At 35.3% G+C, this 14,589-nt stretch overlaps 2 long non-coding RNA genes and 1 pseudogene across 3 annotated transcripts; 1 reads left to right on the top strand and 2 right to left on the bottom strand.

The window, feature by feature from the left end:
- Positions 1 to 1,991: 1,991 nt before the first annotated feature.
- LOC147950258 (uncharacterized) lies at positions 1,992 to 3,413 on the bottom strand. Of its 2 annotated transcripts, XR_015596277.1 has the most exons (3): positions 3,282 to 3,413; positions 3,124 to 3,205; positions 1,992 to 2,171 (listed from the first exon to the last, which is right to left on the bottom strand). It is a non-coding gene; the product is annotated as an uncharacterized LOC147950258 (long non-coding RNA). The 2 variants fall into 2 exon arrangements; XR_015596276.1 differs by lacking the exon at positions 3,282 to 3,413 and having other exon boundaries at positions 3,124 to 3,240.
- Positions 3,414 to 6,151: 2,738 nt separating this feature from the next.
- Positions 6,152 to 6,809, bottom strand: LOC109128312 (WEB family protein At2g17940 pseudogene; annotated as a pseudogene).
- Positions 6,810 to 7,913: 1,104 nt separating this feature from the next.
- On the top strand, positions 7,914 to 8,537 carry LOC147950257 (uncharacterized). The gene is made up of 3 exons (XR_015563665.1): positions 7,914 to 8,069; positions 8,236 to 8,317; positions 8,405 to 8,537. It is a non-coding gene; the product is annotated as an uncharacterized LOC147950257 (long non-coding RNA).
- Positions 8,538 to 14,589: the final 6,052 nt, after the last annotated feature.

The raw sequence follows: 14,589 nt of genomic DNA, 5'->3' as shown, positions 1-14,589 counted from the left end.
ACGTCTGAGTCCTATCTCCAAACTAGGTCTCCCTCCTGTGGCTCGCGTAAAACATCATAACGTCCTACCAACCACATATCCCCTCACTGGAACTCATGACCACACAAGGATCGTCAAAATGTCACAAGGGCCGCCACTAAGGCCAACAAATGTCATAAACAAGACTACCGCCAAAGCCAAACAAATGTCCTACAGAGGACAGCCACAAAGGCCAAACAATTGTCCTAACTAGGACCGCCACCAAGACCACACATCTCAAAGGACCGTCACGAATACCACACATACCGAAGGATCATCACGAAAACAACACATCCCGAAGGATCACCTAAAACATGCCACACATCCGAATGACTATCACTAAGACATGCATCCCGAAGGACCGCCTAAAGAGACCACATTAGCTAAAAATTCCGCCAAAAATGCCACAGGATTGGCTAAAGAGCCCGCCACAAAGGCTACAAATTGGCTTAAAAGCCCGCCACAAATACCACACATTGTCTCAAAAGACCGCCACAAGGGCCACACTCTTAACGCAAAAGTCTGCACACAAACCCACACAAGCGACACCAAAGGCCCACAACTACTAAAAATGGACAAATTTTAACTCACATAAAATTTTCCATTTTCAGAACTTTCAACTTTTGGAAACTTTTCACTTTTAGAAACTTCCCCTTCTAGAAACTTTCCACTTCCAAGAACAAGCTTCAATTAAAATACGTATCCCCAACACCACCTAATCTTGGTACTTAGTCGCATATCCAACCACCCCTAAGCGACCAAGTATCAAGAAAGATGGGTTGGAAAACTTCATTCCGCTTCAGCCACAAACTTCACCTCACCAACAACCACAACAAAAATTGGGAAGAGGCTAGACAAGCTCAAGCCTCAACCTGCTTCTCAAACCACTTCTTGAACCTTTTCTTCATCCTCGCATCTGGCTCCCCATTCTGCTCCTCAACACCGTCACAGTCCCTTAGGACTCTCATCGAAGGAACCTTCTTCTTCCGAAGTTCCTTAACTCTCCTCACGAGCACCCTCACTGGTCTTGCCTCCACAGTCATGTTGGGTTGAAGATCTTCAGGAATCTTAGCCAACAACTGATCATCCTTGTGAAAACACTTCCACAACATCGACACATGGAAGACCTTGTGGAACGCACGCATAGCATCGGGCAACTCCAGCCTATATGCAACCGGTCCTCTCCACCCATGTACCTCGTACTCAGCTTAGCCTCTGAAAATGACTTGTCTAGAGCCTGCAACATGACCATCTTGAGGTACACTCTATCACCAACATGAAACTTAAGATCTTTCCTCCTCTTATCAGCGTCACTCATCTACCGATCCTAAGCCTCCGAGGTCTCCTGAACAAAATCTACACCATATATGCTCCTCTTCCCCACCTGTATCCATCATAACGGCGATACTCCCCTGGCAGCTGTTGTTACAAATAAACTCCACCAAGCTCTGGTGATTCGCCCATTGGCCACCCCAATCCAGCACACACATCGTCAATAAATCCTTCAAAGTTTGGATCATCCTTTTTGACTGTCCATCTTTCTGAGGATGGTAGGTTGTACTTATGTGCACCTTGGTGCCCATCTATGCCTGAAACACCCTCTAAAACACGGAAGTGAACTTGGAATTCTTGTCAGACACAATACTCGCAGACATACCATGCAATATGACTATTTCCTACACATATGTCTTACCAAAACCATTGTCCCATCGGTCTTCTTGATGGCCAGAAAATATGCCGACTTAGTCAACCTATAACACCCCCGGACCATTCTAGAACTAAGAACGAATCGGAAGCGTTACTTGTGATGCCCATAGACGATCCGACCAAGGTTACTAGAATGAATCTAATACCTTAGTCAGTCCATCCACGGGTGTCGTTCCTCTCGAACACGGCATAAGGCTTTTCAACCCGTACCATGTCCACGAGTTGTGTTAGTCAGGACAAGACTAATATTGAGTGGAACACAAGGCTTTTAATAAAAAAAACTTATTTCATATAATAAATCGTTGTAAACACTTACAAAGGATTGGGATCCTATAGCCTAAGCCCCAAAACGAGTCAATAACAACAAATCTAGTTTTAAAAAGGCAACGAACTCTATCGGTGTCCATCGTTTGTGCTTTCCCAAAAGGTCTCCCAAATACGGTTACCTGAAAAACAAAAGTAGAATCTTGAGTAATCTAAGATTACTTAGAGTGTCCGAGATCTAACAATCAACAACCCCAAACCTAATCCCCCAAACAACAATCAATCACACAACATACAATCAAGCTTTACAAGCAATCATACATACAAGACACAACAATGCTTAAACAAGCAATCATACCCCATATAAAGTACTCACAATGGAAGCAAACTAACACAAACAACATGGCACCACTATGAGTAAGGGTCAAAAGGCAATGTTTTTTTACCCTTAGCCACCAAGGCTAGAAGGATCACATCCTTTCCCCCAAACCGTGTACAAGGGACCTATTTTCTTACGACAAAATTTAATACTTTGTCAAGTAGTGCCCGGTGGTAGTGAACCGCTCCGAGCCGTTGGGACAATCACGATCTCGCCACTCGCTAGACATAGAAAGACTAACTCTACACTACTCACTACGAGCCTAATGTAATCTCATTACTACTCACATTATATCTACTAACACACAAGCCAATCAAGAAACAACAAGATTAACTAACAACAATCAATCAATTATACAAATAAATAACCAAACAGACAATGAAACAATCAACATAAATAATGCCTGATTATCATGCCAATAAATACCAATTATTGACCATGAACAACCAAGTAGCATAACAGTTATACCAACGATACTCTAACCTCATAAAATTGCATAAGAAACTTCACAACATCCAATAGATCTCAAAAATATACTAAGTATAGTTCCTAAACCTCACACAAACTTCACAATATTAAAATAAATCAAGCAAAGATGCTAGATCTAAACTAAACAATCAAATCGATCTCACGTAGGAACGTAGATCTAACTATCATGCATAATTTACACAAGTATAAACATGCAACCTCAATCCTAAACTCATACACAAAATAAAATCCTAGTAATGTGCTACTACACATGCTTCAGTACTCACCTTGACCTTCATGTCGAGAAACGACATTCTACTCCAACCCGCCTATTGATCTCGATCCGACTAGCTTTCTCCAACGATGGATCTAAGCTTGGGACCAAACCAAAAACTTAGAAAAATATTCTAAAAGGAATAAAAGACTAAAGGCAGAACTTACTTACCAGATACCCGACCACGACTCTCGACTCAACCAACTTATACACGCCTCTCCTCTCCAAGCTTTTCGAACTAACTAACAATCTAACAATTCTAAAGTGGGATTTTAGTGTGGAAAGCTAATGAACTAAAGCTATATTTCGTGGCCTTATATAGGAGAGGATACTTAGCGCCGAATTTAAGGGAAACACGAGCTGGTGGATAAGGTTTACCCATAACCTTATCCTTATCCACTTTTATCCTTATCCAAACTCAAACTTAAGCTTATCATTGGACGTCTTCATCCATTTGTGTGACATCTCGTGGTCTGCACATTCCAAGCTGGTGACATAGCTGCTTACACCACAAGCAGCTTCATGACACATCAACTTTTCGGTCAAATCTGAACAAAACGTCCCTCCGACTGATTTCGTCTTGAGAAAATTCTAAAACTCTTTAAATAAATGATTAAGTCATTTAACTACTCCACTAAACCTTATTGTCTTCGTATCCAAATCCGTTTGATGATCGCTCGCTTGTCTCGACAACAGCTTCTTTTCGGCAAAAAATTTCAGAGAAAAAACTTTTTTTTCTAGAGTTTAGAACGATAAAACGGCTTTTCCAACATTAGGATGTCAAACTCCTCTTTTATAAACAAGTCCTAGGTTTTTTTCTATCAAAATGCGTCGAAGTGAAGACATTGAAGCTAACCAAGTACAAATCGCACAATTGCATCGATCGATGCCCATCCTTAGACATCGATGTTTAAACTGGAAATTTGGTTGGCAAATGTAACAATGTCAAACTTATAAGCCACGTGACCTCTTATGAGACTGCAAAATAAAAGGACTATATTTAACGTAAAATCTGGCGATATGTGTAAATGAAATGCTAAATTAAAAACAGCAAATCTCTAACATAAGTAAGATGGTTTTCTAGTATTTTTGGTTTGTTTGTGACATTATCATCATAGTCACAAATAATATATGTAAATATGTAATCCAACTACAAAAGATGATCAATTGATTTATGTTACTCATAGGCGATTACAATGAAATAAACAATTTGAAGACCGTTAAAAAAAAACAATTTGAAGAAAAAATCCACAACACATGAATCATCCACGATATTAACTTTTTCCTGCGTCACAGTGTTTGGTTACAACAAAAAACTCTATTTGCAAATGTGGAAAACAACGTTTGCATCAATAAATGTAAAAAACTAAAATTCTCGAGAAAACAATTTTATATTTAGTGTAAACAATTTATAAAATTTGAACCTTTGGGGGTTTCCATTATTTTAGCTGTTAATATTTTAAAGAATTCCTTAACTGATGTAAAATGGTTTAGAACTCGTTTTAAAAGCCTCCTTATATAGGAGTAATTGTCTCATAAAGACTTGGGGGAAGGGGGTGTTAAAATTTTATACTTTAGGTAAAACCGTAAAAAAAATATTCATATGTGATGGTTTTATATGTAAAAAATTTATGATATGTACTTTTAATATTGTTGTTACATACAGAATATAACCATCTAAGTCATAACAATATTTTTCTATTCACTAGTTAATGAACATATTTTTTTGGTAGCGAATGAAAAACAATGTCTTTACTTTTTCAGTTTTTGTATTTCATGTATTAGAATTAGAGCATCTCCAACAACCCCTCAAACCCTCAAATATTGAGGGGTTTTAATCTCCAAAAAATCATCAAACTCTCAATTTTTAAAGGTTTGGATAGTGAACCCTCAAAATTGAGGGTGCACAATTGAGACCCTTATATTTTTTTATTTATTTCAGTTAAGTCCATATAACTTTTATATCTTACAAATAGTTCTATTAAGTTCAATTGTTTGAAATATATTTATATAATTCAATTGTTTGATTTATATCTATATAAATTCTATTATTTGAAATAAATCTATATATTCAAACGCACTAAATAAAAATTGAAATTATATATATATATAAATATATCATTTATAAGCAATTTTTATACAACAATAATATTACATTGAGTGATTTAACATAGAATTAAACTAAAATTAGGAAAATAATAATGCATAAACACACAAAATAAATTAACACAGGAAATAAAGTACATGGACATAGAAATATTGTTTGATATATTTTTCAAATTGTGTATTTTATATTTATTTATGAAAGTATTATGATTATAATTAATAATTGGTAAGATTGTGGACTATAATGTAAATAGAAAAACTTTTTAAAATACATTTGAGGATGTGCCATGTGGCCCTTAAACCATTCTTCTGAAGGTGAGCTCCCCTTAAAATGAAGTCATAAGGCCTCTCCATACACATTTTTTTAGAGAGTTTTTAATTAAATAATAATAAAATAAGACACAACAGTGTAGATAGTTAGATACATGTCTTTGCATAGATTTTAAAGAACCTCGGAGACACTTGAGCTGGCAACATGTTATTGGTCTTCGACTTTTATTTTGCAAGAACTTTAGATTTGGAACGCTTTTTCGAACAATATATATATCTTCGTCTGAAATTATATCTCATATATCCTATATTATCTCCAAGTTGTAAGTTTAGATGCAAACATCAACCTAACATCATAACGATGGTACAACAACCCAAGAATTAAAGATTATATATCACAAATTAAGACGACAACTACATAAAAATCGCAAAGAATAATATGTACGTATAAACGGTAACGATATAAAATCTCGCGTATAAATGTCTTATCTATCGAGATAATTGTAAAGAACCAAGGTTGATCACTGCGAGATGCACATTTTAACATATTATTCATCAAACTCTTAGAACGATATTGATATACATTGACTATATGTTATACAAGTATACAACGATGTAAAATCAAATAATCAATATGACCAATTGCATTATTGGACTTATATAGATCAATCTCGTCCTCGGTTTGCTCTAGACCATCCCATGAACGGAGCAAAACCCCTCTTTGATTTTGTCTTCTTGAAAGAACAATCTCTCTCAAAATCCTTCTCTTTATTCTTCCTCTCCTCTTCTTCCCTCACGTTTGACATCACACGCGTCAGCAAAGGCGAGCTCGCGAATGTGACGAGTCTCCTCTTCTCGAGCTCCTCCGTCATTACAACCTCTTCTTCAACATCTTTAGACGTCGTCTTCGTGTGATGCTGTTCCACGAACTTGAGTTCCTCAATCTCCGGATTGTCTAGGCGACTCGACCTCGTCCTGCTGAGTTGTTGTATCTCCTCCCTCCCATGTTTAAGTTCTTGTGTTAGAGTTTTGATTCTGTTGGTGAGGATGGTGTTTAGTTGTAGCGTTCTTGTAAGATTTTCTCTGGTCTGATCGAGCTCGAGTGTAAGAGATCGTAGTCTTGATAGAGGAGTCGGCCCACTCAGAATTGATTTTGTTTCCTTTGTCCGAATCTGAAACCGTCAAATACATGTGATGTAAAAAGTAAAAGCTAGATTACAGGAATGTATCAATTTATACAAATATACAATGACATATCAATGGTGGACGTGTTACATATAAACACACGCAGTCACGCACGTATATGAATATATAATTTTTCATAATGAAAAAGTTTTATAGATATAATTTATCTTTTGTTAAATTTACACACACATATACCTAAAAATAAAAATGTGTGTGTTGTTAGTATTTTATTTTATAGGTTGACAATGTTATATACATTCTTAAAATATATACACTCTCCCTACTATTATTTGTAAAGTCGTTTATAAAACTAACCTTAGTTTTGTAAGTATTTACAAGGGTATACCATTGGAACAATGACAAAATAATTTATTTTCGTGAGGTTAAAATCATCTAATTATCGGATAAACACTCGGATCCCGGGTCGGATCTGAAATTTTTCAATTCTTGAAATTTTTCAATTCTTTAAAAATAAAAGGGAGCGATGATTTCCAAAATTCTTCTTTCGTCGAGTTGTAAAAGAAACACTTGAATAGCAGATGATGTCCCAGGTTCGATATGCGAGAAAATTCCATTATATTTTTTCCCCCTTTAATGCTATGTTATAAATAATGGTCCAGTTTATAAATAATTAAAGTTTCAACATATTTACTTTTCTTTTTAACACTCAATATCTTTCCTATTATACGAGATTCTATCCTATTTCACCAGATTTTGTTTTATGATATTCCTAAAACCAAGATTTATAGTTGTTATTTTTTGCCAAATTTATAGTTGTTATTATTAATCAAGTATTGCACGGGTATTAATAAGGGAAACAGATTTTCAGCAAATGGCATAAGAAATCTTTAAATATGAACTAATAATTAATATAAAAAAACGGATCTTTAGCAAATTTAAATTATTAACTTTAATATTTATAATTTATTATATTCAAAGATTTCTCTACAAGTTTAGCAATAGATAAAATAGAAATTAAATGTATTTTTTCTTATGCATTAATCATTCCTATTTTATTTTTAGCAACCATTTAATTAAATCCATAATTATCTCCAAAAAACAAGGTAGTTACAATATTGAAATATTACAATTACCATATATCCATAATGTTACCTTTAAATTTGAGCATATTCCCACAACTAAACTAATTTACTATAGTCTGGATTGTTTGAAAGATTGTGTATCAAACCTAAGAACTTATTTGTAGTATAAATATATCCTGCATAATTCTGATTTCTGAATAACCTAAACGTAAGAACTTGATCACAAAAAAAAAAAATGTCTTCACATACCCTAAAGAGATCAAGCTTTTCAACACAACTTTGCGCATCTTGGTCAAAATCCTCTATTCGTAGAAGCAATACACTTCACAAACTGGGGAAACATTGAGTATGATATGTAAGTTGCTCCACCAATTCCATAGTCATATATCTGATTATCTTATTCATATTTTTATTTTACATGTATGTAATTTTCTTTAATATTTAAGTTTCCAAAGTTTTACTAGCTGCCCTTGACCAATTTTGACATATTGTACCTAATATTTTCATTGGAAAATTTGCAGCTGAGTTTGATGCAAACTAGAATTCAGCTGGTGACGATGTAGTCATTTATGTTTTTGGCGTTTCAAAAACATTTGCTTTAAAGTAATTCTATTTTCACTGAATTCAGGTGTTGGTTCAAAGTTATTTTATAATCATTTTTTAATGTACATAATTTCAAAACTTTTACAGGTTTCTAAAAGGTTAAAAGAGAAGGTTCTCAATTTATCTTAGATCCATAAATTCCAAAAGCTTACTAAGTTTAGGCAGAGGTATGCATATTATGTCTAATGATATTTGTTATGGAGTACAAATTGATCCTTTTTTTTTTTTTCCAGTTTTCCACTATCAAGAGATCATCCGGAATTTTTACTGTGAAGGTTTATGTATTTTTGTTTTCCAAAAATGCATTCAATTTATCTATTGTCGGACTAAATCATCTTAGCGTTTATTTAAGTTATATTCTCAATTTTATATATTTTTTTTGTTTATGCGTAGCAGTGTGCACAATTTTGTTTTTGAATGAACCATTGGCTTTAATAGCATTCTATGTTTTAATTATTATGTGTACAATTCATTTTATTATTAAACAAATTGGCACAATATAGACATGATTGATTTACTCATATGCTCTTCGATTTCCTTATCAATTGTAAGGAAAAAAAATAGATTTTGTTATCAAAAGTTGACCCTATACTATACAATTTTGAAAAGTTCTACCAAAAAAAATGCTAAAGAACAATATAAATTTTTTTTTTGTCAAAGAGAACAATATAATAAAAACCATTTTCAGATATAAAAATTCCAGTGACCAAAACAAGTCTTTGTTCGTAATACTGAGTTAAAATACCTTAATTAAAGATAGTTTATGGAATCACAAGTAACACTTAATAATTGTCTTATATAAAAAATGATTTAATAAAAACTTACAAAATTTGAAGTCCGATTGCGCCGAACAAGCCTACTGATAGGCATGAAAAAGGAACTATCATCGATCAAGAGAATCGATCGCTTACATATAAAAAAAATCCAATTCCGGATATCATCGCATGAATCGAGTATCTGATTACTTGAACTCACCATTTTCTTTGACCAACTATGTCCAAGCAAAATCAATTGATAGATCAATATCCAGTAGGAGGTAAAATATTAAAATAATATTTCAATCACTTATGGTCATGGATCATAATATTTTATTTAGATTAATATATGAAAACTATAGGGTTTATTAAATCAGTTGAGGTAAAAATGATTACCAACTTCAGTTACATCTTAAATATTAACTAAGTAAAAGTTTTTATCCATGATTTTATATTTACACTATTTTACGTATTTTTCTACTTAAAATACAAACAATGATAAAATATTAGTCATTTAATGTCATAATTTTTTAATGAGTAGACTGGTTGGTGTATGAAACTCACAATCGTATGTTAAAGCGGGTTAAAATTAATATTTTTACAAATGCAATCATTTACGGGTTGATTTATCAAAACATACATTGTGAAAGTGTAATTTTTTTAAATGTAATCTTTTATAGTTTTTACAAATGCAATTATTTACGGGTTGGTTCATCAAAACATACATTGTGAATGTGTAATTTTTATAAATGCAATCTTTTATACTTTTTACGTATGTTTCTACTTCTGCTACGAATAATGTCTAATTGAAGTATATATTGATAATTAATCCCCCATGCTATAGCACCTATGTTAATATAATTCTTAGTCATTTTACGAATTTAAAATTTGTATGAAATATTTTGTTTCGTTCTGTAGACGGGTATTTTGAGAATTTTTGGTATTTTTTATAATATTTTGAGAGTTTTGAAAATTATAATTTCTGCTAACTATAGAAATTAAACATACAAATGGAGAATACATGTATTTCGTCTAAATTCTCAGCCAAAATTTATTAATAACATTATTATATTGATAATTCTTTAAAATAAATGGTTATGGGAAATAAAATTTCTAATGGGATAGATCAGAACGGAAAAGGGATGAGATGGGTCAGGACGAGACGATGATAAAAATTGTATATTTTCCAGCTAATAAAGATGATGATCATGTTTATTTCGGTATGGGTTGTGGTATTCTACATATACACCAAAATATTGACAAAACACCATGAAAGACTGGCAAACTAATTTTAATGAAAAAATTTTACTATTATACAATTTAAATTTTCCGACCGTAAAAGGTTTATTATTTGACTGAATATATATTTTACCAGTATTTTTTTAAGTAATTTAATTTACTAATTGAGTACATATATTTTAAAAAACAATAATTAAATTTTGAGAAAATTTCAGTTTATTTGTGGTATTAAGACGAGAAAGAGTATATGTAAACTGAAACGGGTAAATTTGAATAATGAAAAGTAATATATTAAATAGTTTTTTTTTTAAAAAGGGACATAAAATTTAGATTAAAGTACAAAATAAAAATATATAGGTCGATGAATTCAAGTATCAAACTTTCACTAATTTTGATAAGGATTGAATATACGATAGGTAATTAACGACTTTGGAACGGACACTTAAAAAAAATTTGGTATTTTTGAAAATAATTATAGAATTTTTGAAAATTATAATTTTATGGATCCAAACTAACTAAAAGAGATTTACGAAAAGAGAACTCAATAGAGAACTCAGGTATCCCATCTAAATTTCTTACCCAATCTCTTTTAGTAAATACTATCTAAAGAGTAACTATTTAAAAGATAACGAAAATAAGACAAAATATTATGATGGATATGGAACGAGACGGGATGAGACGAGACGAAACTGGATGAGACAAGACGAGATGAGACTGGATGAGACAGGATGAGACGGGATGAGAGGTGATGAGTTGGGACGTGAGGACTGAGGAGATGGGACGGGATTGCACGTGTTTCCAGTTCCAGAGTAAATACGTTTATGTTTAGTTTTTTTTTTAATTTAAATGAAAATAACGCAAATGTACTATAGCACCGGTGCACATGTACTATAACACCCGTGTTAATATAATTTTAGTCGTTTACGAATTTAAAATTTATATAAAAAAAATTTGTAGCGTGCTACAGCACGGGTTACTACCTTGTTATACATATTCCCAAAATAAAAATGTTGAAAGTAACAATATATTTATGATAAGGAACATTGTTTACCTCTCTCTAAGCCTAGTTGCATATAGATCTCTCCGGCTAAAACTTTTTCTCCGAACATGGCGACCGCTTCTTTCACCGACCCAAATGCTGCTCTCGTCTCTATCTCCGCCCTATCACTCCTCCAACCGGTCACTCTCTCCATTGCTCTCCTTCCTTAATTATATTATACGTACTACCTTCCCATCAACACACACATATATTAATGAATACTTATGTTTTTTTTTTCTTTAGTATATATAGTACTAAACTAATTTAGAGGGGTGTTAGATTCTTGGCGTTCACTACACTTGAAATTTTTTGCTTAATTGAAATTATTAATAATTGGTTTTGGTCTTGTCTAATATTCGTTAGCTAAGCATTCAGTTATCAAGCAGTGGGTGGAAGGTAATAAGTTTAAGTTTGGATGTTTGCTGGAAACTCGGGTTAGGGAAAGACAGGCTCAGCGGTTGGGGAGTAGGTTGTTTTCTGGATGGTCAGTCTTAACGAACTATGAGTATAGTCCTCGGGGACGTATTTGGGTGCTATGGAAGGATGATGTGAGGATGGATCCTTTCCATAAAAGTGAGCAGATGATAATGTGCTCAGTAAAACTTGATGATCAAACAGAGGAGTTCTTCTGCTCGTTCATATATGGTTTAAATACGGTGGAGGCTCGTAAAGTGTTATGGCGGGAGATAAAACATCACCATGATTCCCCTATTTTCCAAAATAAGCCTTGGATATTATTTGGGGATTTTAATGAAACCTTAGATATGCAGGAACACTCGAGAGTCGATGACAATCCGACAATCACTGGAGGAATGCGGGATTTCCAGTCAGTTGTTAACCATTGTTCCCTCACTGATATGGCCTGGCAGGGACCACTTTTTACTTGGTGTAATAAGCGGGAAGATGACTTAATTCTGAAAAAGCTTGATCGTGTGATGGTGAATGCCACTTGGGCAAGGATGTATCCGCAAGCTTACAACGTTTTTGCAGCAGGGGGTTGTTCAGATCATTTAAACTGCCGGATTATGGTGCAGAGTGACACTCAAGGTCGTAGGCGTAAACCCTTTAAGTTTGTCAATGTCATGACTGAGATGGAGGAGTTTCTCCCGCTAGTAAGGGATTATTGGCAGGGCACATCACCTTTGTTTCTGTCTACGTCAACTTTGTTTCTGTTCACCAAGAAACTTAAGGCCCTCAAACCAGCTCTCCGTTCCCTAGCTAAGCGCCGTCTTGGTAATCTGGTATTGAAGACGAGGGAAGCTTTTGATCTCCTATGTCAAAAACAGCAGGCAAATCTGACTAATCCGTCACTACTAACGATGGAGGAGGAGAATGCAGCCTATCTTCGATGGGAACATTTGGCGGGCCTAGAAGAGAAATTTCTTAAGCAGCGGTCGAAGTTACACTGGTTGAAGGTAGGTGATAAGAACAACAAAGCTTTTCACAGAGCAGCTGCAACTCGAGTGGCACAAAATTCTATCAAGGAGATCCATTGTGCTGATGGAAGGGTGGTTACAAATGCGGACGAGATTAAGGATGAGGCAGTACGACACTTTAGAGAGTTCTTGCAGTTTATTCCCAGTGAGTTTGAGGGATCCACAGTTGATGAGCTTGAGCACCTGTTGCTGTTCCGCTGTTCTAGCATTGATCAACAACTTTTAACTCGGGAAGTCACTGGTACGGAAGTGAGGCAGGTTCTCTTCTCAATGCCGAATGACAAATCGCTGGGGCCTGATGGTTTCACCTCAGAATTTTTTTAAACGACATGGGATCTGTTGGGAACTGAGTTCGTCTTAGCTGTACAATCTTTCTTCGCCAAAGGTTTCTTGCCCAAAGGTACAAATTCTACAATACTAGCTTTAATCCCTAAGAAGGTTTCTGCTATGGAAATGAAAGATTATCGCCCCATCTCATGTTGTAATGTGCTATACAAAGTAATTTCAAAGATCATCGCTAACAGGCTCAAGAGGGTGTTGCCTAAGTTTGTGTCTGCAAATCAATCTGCTTTTGTCAACGATCGTCTGCTGATTGAGAACGTGCTTCTTGCTACTGAGCTGGTAAAAAATTATCATAAGGAGGCCCTCTCTGGTCGTTGTGCTATAAAGATTGATATATCCAAAGCATTTGATTATGTTCAATGGTCTTTTCTGTCCAAGATTCTAACTGCATTGCAGTTCCCTCCTTTGTTCATCCACTGGATCATGCTCTGTGTTACAACAGCTTCTTTCTCAGTGCAAGTTAATGGTGAGCTGGCTGGTTTTTTTCGCAGCTCTAGGGGTCTTCGTCAGGGCTGTTCTCTCTCACCGTATTTATTCGTCATCTGTATGGATGTTTTATCTAAGCTCCTAGACAAGGCTGCCGGTGAACGTGTGTTTGGTTTCCATCCACGATGTAAAAATCTTGGTCTCACCCACTTAAGCTTCGCCGACGATCTCATGGTTTTGTCGGATGGCAAGATACGGTCTATCGAGGGAATTGTCACCGTGTTTACTCAGTTTGCCAAAATGTCAGGATTGTCGATTAGTATGGAGAAATCAACACTATATATGGCTGGTAATGCAGACCATCTTGACACAGAGCGTTTCCCATTTGCGGTTGGTTCACTCCCGGTTCGCTATTTGGGACTCCCTCTAGTCACAAAACGGCTCACCTCTGCTGACTGTTTGCCGCTGGTGGAGCAGCTTCGAAAAAGACTTGGTTCATGGACAGCTCGCTATCTCTCTTTCGCTGGTCGGTTCAATTTGATTTCCTCTGTTCTTTGGAGTGTCTGCAATTTTTGGATGGCGGCCTATCGTTTGCCGAGTGCGTGTATTGCGGAGATTAACTCCATGTGTTCAGCTTTTCTTTGGTCTGGTGCAGAGATGAATGTGCGAAAGGCAAAGGTTGCTTGGGAGGTGGTGTGTAAGCCACGAAAGGAAGGTGGACTTGGGTTAAGATCTCTCCATGAGGCAAGCAAGGTTTGTTGTTTGAAGCTGATATGGAGGTTAGTATCTCATGGAGACTCTCTGTGGGTAAAATGGTCGCATACCAATTTGTTACAAGACGCCTCTTTCTGGTCAGTGAAGAGTACCTCCTCTCTTGGGTCTTGGATTTGGACAAAACTCCTGAAATACAGAGACGTGGCTAAGACGTTTTGTAAGGTCGAAGTCGGTAATGGTGAACGCATATCTTTCTGGTTTGACGATTGGTCTGGAATGGGGATGCTTGCGGAGGTTGTGGGGGATAACGGTGTAGTGGAG

The sequence above is a fragment of the Camelina sativa genome, chromosome 1 (assembly GCF_030686135.1).
Source record: "Camelina sativa cultivar CO46 ecotype springtype chromosome 1, ASM3068613v1".
Taxonomy (NCBI): Eukaryota; Viridiplantae; Streptophyta; class Magnoliopsida; order Brassicales; family Brassicaceae; genus Camelina; species Camelina sativa.
Note: the sequence above shows the minus strand (reverse complement) of the source record. Positions and strands in the feature narration are given on the sequence as shown.